General features: G+C 44.1%; 2 non-coding genes across 2 annotated transcripts; both read left to right on the forward strand.

Annotated features, from left to right (window-relative positions):
* The first annotated feature begins 843 nt into the window (after positions 1-843).
* Positions 844-916, forward strand: trnar-ccu. The gene has a single exon. It is a non-coding gene; the product is annotated as a tRNA-Arg (tRNA).
* A 2,700-nt stretch (positions 917-3,616) lies between these two features.
* On the forward strand, positions 3,617-3,689 carry trnar-ccu. Its single transcript has one exon. It is a non-coding gene; the product is annotated as a tRNA-Arg (tRNA).
* Positions 3,690-7,500: the final 3,811 nt, after the last annotated feature.

The following is a 7,500-nucleotide window of genomic DNA, read 5'->3' on the forward strand; positions in this document are numbered from 1 at the left end:
TATTGGTCATATTGATTACAAAGAACCCCAGTGGCCTTTAGACACTGGCCTCCTAAGCCATGGATTGTGAGATCTAGTCTTTTATGAAATGTCTGGAAAAAGAAGAAGATATAGGAGCAGAAGTTGGAAATATAAAATCCAGAGGTTGATGATTTCAAAAGTTTCCTGCTAAAAGCTTAGCATTTAAAGTGTTGAAATAAAATGTTTTTAAAAATTGTAGTTTCATTCCATGTGTAAGTGCCATTTTAAAATGTTTTTGCCTCTTCCATCAGTTCGTATTGGTCATATTGATTACAAAGAACCCCAGTGTCCTAAGACATTGGCCTCCTAAGCCATGGATTGTGAGATCTAGTCTTTTCTGAAATGTATGAAAGCAGAGTGGTGCAGTGGAAGTGGGCGCATAACCCAGAGGTTGATGGATCAAAAGCTTTTCCTGCTAACAAGCTTTTTTTAGCATTGAAGTGCCAACAAATGTTTTAAAAATGGTTAGTTTCATTCCATGTAAGTGCCATTTTACATTTTTTTTGCCTCTTCCATCAGTTCGTATTGGTCATATTGATTACAAATAACCCCAGTGGCCTAAGACACTGGCCTCCTAAGCCATGGATTGTGAGGTTTAGTCTTTTCTGAAGTGGCTGAAAGCAGAGTTGTGCAGCGGATGCGAGCTGGGCCCATAACCCAGAGGTCAATGGATTGAAACCATCCTCTGCTAACCAGTCTGTTTTTAAAATGAAACGCAAACAGAAATAAGAAAGCGGAATTTCATGGGAATGTGTCAGTGCCATACATTACACATTGTTTTTGCTGCTTCTATCAGTTTGTACTGGTTGAGAAAAGTAAAAGTCCCCAGTGGCCTAATGGATAAGGCACTGGCCTCCTAAGCCAGGGATTGTGGGTTCAAGTCCCATCTGGGGTGTTTGAAAGATAGTTGACCACCGGAATCATGCTGGGTCCATAACCCAGAGGTTGATAGATCAAAAACAATTTCCACTAACCAGCTTTTTTAGCATTGAAGTGCAAACAATATTTTAAAAAATGCGTAGTTTCATTCCATGTGTAACTGCCATTATACATTTTTTTTACCTCTTCCATCAGTTCGTATTGGTCATATTGATTACAAAGAACCCCAGTGGCCTTAGACACTGGCCTTAGACACTGGCCTCCTAAGCCATGGATTGTGAGATCTAGTCTTTTCTGAAATGTCTGAAAGCAGAGTGGCGCAGCGGAAGTGTGCTGGGCCCATAACCCAGAGGTTGATGGATCAAAAACAATTTCCACTAACCAGCTTTTTTAGCATTGAAGTGCAAACAAATATTTTTTAAAAATGCGTAGTTTCATTCCATGTGTAACTGCCATTGTACATTTTTTTACCTCTTCCATCAGTTCGTATTGGTCATATTGATTACAAAGAACCCCAGTGTCCTAAGACACTGGCCTCCTAAGCCATGGATTGTGAGATCTAGTCTTTTCTGAAATGGCTGAAAGCAGAGTGGCTCAGCGGAAGTGTGCTGGGCGCATAACCCAGAGGTTGATGGATCAAAAGCTTTTCCTGCTAACAAGCTTTTTTTAGCATTGAAGTGCGAACAAATGTTTTAAAAAATGCTTAGTTTCATTCCATGTGTAAGTGCCATTTTAAAATGTTTTTGCCTCTTCCATCAGTTCGTATTGGTCATATTGATTACAAAGAAAGTGACCTAAGACCTAAGCCATGGATTGTGAGATCTAGTCTTTTCTGAAATGTCTGAAAGCAGAGTGGTGCAATGGAAGTGTGCTGGGCGCACCCAGAGGTTGATGGATTAAAAGCTTTTCCTGCTAACAAGCTTTTTTTAGCATTGAAGTGCCAACAAATGTTTTAAAAAATGGTTAGTTTCATTCTATGTGTAAGTGCCATTTTACATTTTTTTGCCTCTTCCATCAGTTCGTATTGGTCATATTGATTACAAATAACCCCAGTGGCCTAAGACACTGGCCTCCTAAGCCATGGATTGTGAGGTTTAGTCTTTTCTGAAGTGGCTGAAAGCAGAGTTGTGCAGCGGATGCGAGCTGGGCCCATAACCCAGAGGTCAATGGATTGAAACCATCCTCTGCTAACCAGTCTGTTTTTAAAATGAAACGCAAACAGAAATAAGAAAGCGGAATTTCATGGGCATGTGTCAGTGCCATACATTACACATTGTTTTTGCTGCTTCTGTCAGTTTGTACTGGTTGAGTAAAGTAAACAGTGCCCCAGTGGACCAATGGATAAGGCACTGGCCTCCTAAGCCAGGGATTGTGGGTTTAAGTCCCATCTGGGGTTTTTGAAAGATAGTTGACCACCGGAATCATGCTGGGTCCATAACCCAGAGGTTGATAGATCAAAAACAATTTCCACTAACCAGCTTTTTTAGCATTGAAGTGCAAACAATATTTTAAAAAATGCGTAGTTTCATTCCATGTGTAACTGCCATTATACATTTTTTTTACCTCTTCCATCAGTTCGTATTGGTCATATTGATTACAAAGAACCCCAGTGGCCTTAGACACTGGCCTTAGACACTGGCCTCCTAAGCCATGGATTGTGAGATCTAGTCTTTTCTGAAATGTCTGAAAGCAGAGTGGCGCAGTGGAAGTGTGCTGGGCCCATAACCCAGAGGTTGATGGATAAAAAACAATTTCCACTAACCATCTTTTTTAGCATTGAAGTGCAAACAAATATTTTAAAAAATGCGTAGTTTCATTCCATGTGTAAGTGCCATTATACATTTTTTTACCTCTTCCATCAGTTCGTATTGGTCATATTGATTACAAAGAACCCCAGTGGCCTTAGACACTGGCCTCCTAAGCCATGGATTGTGAGATCTAGTCTTTTCTGAAATGGCTGAAAGCAGAGTGGTGCAGCGGAAGTGTGCTGGGCGCATAACCCAGAGGTTGATGGATCAAAAGCTTTCCTGCTAACAAGCTTTTTTTTAGCATTGAAGTGCGAACAAATATTTTAAAAAATGCGTAGTTTCATTCCATGTGTAAGTGCCATTATACATTTTTTTTACCTCTTCCATCAGTTCGTATTGGTCATATTGATTACAAAGAACCCCAGTGCCCGAAGACACTGGCCTCCTAAACCATGGATTGTGAGATCTAGTCTTTTCTGAAATGTCTGAAAGCAGAGTGGCTCAGCGGAAGTGTGCTGGGTGCATAACCCAGAGGTTGATGGATCAAAAGCTTTTCCTGCTAACAAGCTTTTTTTAGCATTGAAGTGCGAACAAATGTTTTAAAAAATGCGTAGTTTCATTCCATGTGTAAGTGCCATTTTAATTTTTTTTGCCTCTTCCATCAGTTCGTATTGGTCATATTGATTACAAATAACCCCAGTGGCCGAAGACACTGGCCTCCTAAGCCATGGATTGTGAGGTTTAGTCTTTTCTGGTGGCTGAAAGCAGAGTTGTGCAGCGGATGCGAGCTGGGCCCATAACCCAGAGGTCAATGGATTGAAACCATCCTCTGCTAACCAGTCTGTTTTTAAAATGAAACGCAAACAGAAATAAGAAAGTGGAATTTCATGGGCATGTGTCAGTGCTATACATTACACATTATTTTTGCTGCTTCTATCAGTTTGTACTGGTTGAGAAAAGTTAATAGTTCCTAAGTGGCCTAATGGATAAGGCACTGGCCTCCTAAGCCAGGGATTGTGGGTTCAAGTCCCATCTTGGGTGTTTGAAAGATAGTTGAGCACCGCAAGCATCCTGAGTCCATAACCCAGAGGTTGATGGATAAAAAACAATTTCCACTAATGATCTTTTTTATCATTGAAGTGCAAACAAATATTTTTAAAAATGCGTAATTTCATTCCATGTGTAAGTGCCATTATACATTTTTTTACCTCTTCCATCAGTTCAAATCAAATCAATCAAATCAAATCAAATTTTATTTGTCACATACACATGGTTAGCAGATGTTAATGCGAGTGTAGCGAAATGCTTGTGCTTCTAGTTCCGACAATGCAGTGATAACCAACAAGTAATCTAACTAACAATTCCAAAACTACTGTCTTATACACAGTGTAAGGGGATAAGGAACATGTACATAAGGATATATGAATGAGTGATGGTACAGAGCAGCATACAGTAGGTGGTCCTTCTGTAGCTCAGTTGGTAGAGCATGGCGCTTGTAACGCCAGGGTAGTGGGTTCGATCCCCGGGACCACCCATACGTACAATGTATGCACACATGACTGTAAGTCGCTTTGGATAAAAGCGTCTGCTAAATGGCATATATTATTATTATATATTATGGTATCGAGTACAGTATATACATATGAGATGAGTGTGTAGACAAAGTAAACAAAGTGGCATATGGATCAAAAGTGGCTAAGTGATACATGTGTTACATAAGGATGCAGTCGATGTTGTAGAGTACAGTATATACATATGCATATGAGATGAATAATGTAGGGTAAGTAACATTATATAAGGTAGCATTGTTTAAAGTGGCTAGTGATATATTTACATCATTTCCCCATCAATTCCCATTATTAAAAATGGCTGGAGTTGGGTCAGTGTCAATGACAGTGTGTTGGCAGCAGCCACTCAATGTTAGTGGTGGCTATTTAACAGTCTGATGGCCTTGAGATAGAAGCTGTTTTTCAGTCTCTCGGTCCCAGCTTTGATGCACCTGTACTGACCTCGCCTTCTGGATGATAGCGGGGTGAACAGGCAGTGGTTCGGGTGGTTGATGTCCTTGATGATCTTTATGGCCTTCCTGTAACAACGGGTGGTGTAGGTGTCCTGGAGGGCAGGTAGTTTGCCCCGGTGATGCGTTGTGCAGTCCTCACTACCCTCTGAGAGCCTTACGGTTGAGGCGGAGCAGTTGCCGTACCAGGCGGTGATACAGCCCGCCAGGATGCTCTCGATTGTGCATCTGTAGAAGTTTGTGAGTGCTTTTGGTGACAAGCCGAATTTCTTCAGCCTCCTGAGGTTGAATAGGCGCTGCTGCGCCTTCTTCACGACGCTGTCAGTGTGTGAGTGGACCAATTCAGTTTGTCTGTGATGTGTATGCCGAGGAACTTAAAACTAGCTACCCTCTCCACTACTGTTCCATCGATGTGGATAGGGGGTGTTCCCTCTGCTGTTTCCTGAAGTCCACAATCATCTCCTTAGTTTTGTTGACGTTGAGTGTGAGGTTATTTTCCTGACACCCACTCCAGAGCGGGGCCCTCACCTCCTCCCTGTAGGCCGTCTCGTCGTTGTTGGTAATCAAGCCTACCACTGTTGTGTCGTCCGCAAACTTGATGATTGAGTTGGAGGCGTGCGTGGCCACGCAGTCGTGGGTGAACAGGGAGTACAGGAGAGGGCTCAGAACGCACCCTTGTGGGGCCCCCGTGTTGAGGATCAGCGGGGAGGAGATGTTGTTGCCTACCCTCACCACCTGGGGGCGGCCCGTCAGGAAGTCCAGTACCCAGTTGCACAGGGCGGGGTCGAGACCCAGGGTCTCGAGCTTGATGACGAGCTTGGAGGGTACTATGGTGTTGAATGCCGAGCTGTAGTCGATGAACAGCATTCTCACATAGGTATTCCTCTTGTCCAGGTGGGTTAGGGCAGTGTGCAGTGTGGTTGAGATTGCATCGTCTGTGGACCTATTTGGGCGGTAAGCAAATTGGAGTGGGTCTAGGGTGTCAGGTAGGGTGGAGGTGATATGGTCCTTGACTAGTCTCTCAAAGCACTTCATGATGACGGAAGTGAGTGCTACGGGGCGGTAGTCGTTTAGCTCAGTTACCTTAGCTTTCTTGGGAACAGGAACAATGGTGGCCCTCTTGAAGCATGTGGGAACAGCAGACTGGTATAGGGATTGATTGAATATGTCCGTAAACACACCGGCCAGCTGGTCTGCGCATGCTCGGAGGGCGCGGCTGGGGATGCCGTCTGGGCCTGCAGCCTTGCGAGGGTTAACACGTTTAAATGTCTTAATCACCTCGGCTGCAGTGAAGGAGAGACTGCATGTTTCCGTTGCAGGCCGTGTCAGTGGCACTGTATTGTCCTCAAAGCGGGCAAAAAGTTATTTAGTCTGCCTGGGAGCAAGACATCCTGGTCCGTGACTGGGCTGGATTTCATCTTGTAGTCCGTGATTGACTGTAGACCCTGCCACATGCCTCTTGTGTCTGAGCCATTGAATTGAGATTCCACTTTGTCTCTGTACTGACGCTAGCTTGTTTGATAGCCTTACGGAGGGAATAGCTGCACTGTTTGTATTCAGTCATGTTGCCAGACACCTTGCCCTGATTAAAAGCAGTGGTTCGCGCTTTCAGTTTCACGCGAATGCTGCCATCAATCCACGGTTTCTGGTTAGGGAATGTTTTTATCGTTGTTATGGGAACGACATCTTCGACGCACGTTCTAATGAACTCGCACACCGAATCAGCGTATTCGTCAATATTCCCATCTGACGCAATACGAAACATGTCCCAGTCCACGTGATGGAAGCAGTCTTGGAGTGTAGAGTCAGCTTGGTCTGACCAGCGTTGGACAGACCTCAGCGTGGGAGCCTCTTGTTTTAATTTCTGCCTGTAGGCAGGGATCAGCAAAATGGAGTCGTGGTCAGCTTTTCCGAAAGGGGGCGGGGCAGGGCCTTATATGCGTCGCGGAAGTTAGAGTAACAGTGATCCAAGGTTTTACCACCCCTGGTTGCGCAATCGATATGCTGATAAAATTTAGGAGTCTTGTTTTCAGATTGGCTTTGTTAAAATCCCCAGCTACAATGAATGCAGCCTCCGGATAAATGTTTTCCAGTTTGCAAAGAGTTAAATAAAGTTCGCTCAGAGCCATCGATGTGTCTGCTTGGGGGATATATACGGTTGTGATTATAATCGAAGAGAATTCTCTTGAAGATAATGCGGTCTACATTTGATTGTGAGGAATTCTAAATCAGGTGAACAGAAGGATTTGAGTTCCTGTATGTTTCCTTCATCACACCATGTCCCGTTAGTCATGAGGCATACGCCCTCCACTTCTTACCAGAGAGATGTTTGTTTCTGTCGGCGCGATGCGTGGAGAAACCCGTTGGCTGTACCGCCCTGGATAGCGTTTCCCAGTAAGCCATGTCTCCGTAAAGCAGAGAACATTGCAGTCTCTGATGTCCCTCTGGAATGCCACCCTTGCTCGGATTTCATCAACCTTGTTGTCGAGACTGACATTGGCAAGAAGAATACTGGGAAGTGGTGCGCGATGTGCCCTTTTTCGGAGTCTGACCAGAACACCGCCGCGCTTCCTTTTTCGGAGTCGCTTCCTTGGGTCGCTGCATGCAAGAAATAACACGTAAAAAAACAAAAAACTGCATAGTTTCCTAGAACGCGAAGCGAGGCGGGCCATCTCACGGCAAACAAAATAAAAACAGTATGGGGATGAGGTAGGTAAATTGGGTAATATATACCGATGGACTATGTACAGCTGCAGCGATCGTTAGCTGCTCAGATAGCAGATGTTTAAAGTTGGTGAGGGAAACAAAGCATCCAACTTCAGAGGAGTTTGCAAT

The sequence above is a fragment of the Oncorhynchus gorbuscha genome, unplaced genomic scaffold, assembly GCF_021184085.1.
Source record: "Oncorhynchus gorbuscha isolate QuinsamMale2020 ecotype Even-year unplaced genomic scaffold, OgorEven_v1.0 Un_scaffold_3196, whole genome shotgun sequence".
NCBI classification, from domain to species: domain Eukaryota; kingdom Metazoa; phylum Chordata; class Actinopteri; order Salmoniformes; family Salmonidae; genus Oncorhynchus; species Oncorhynchus gorbuscha.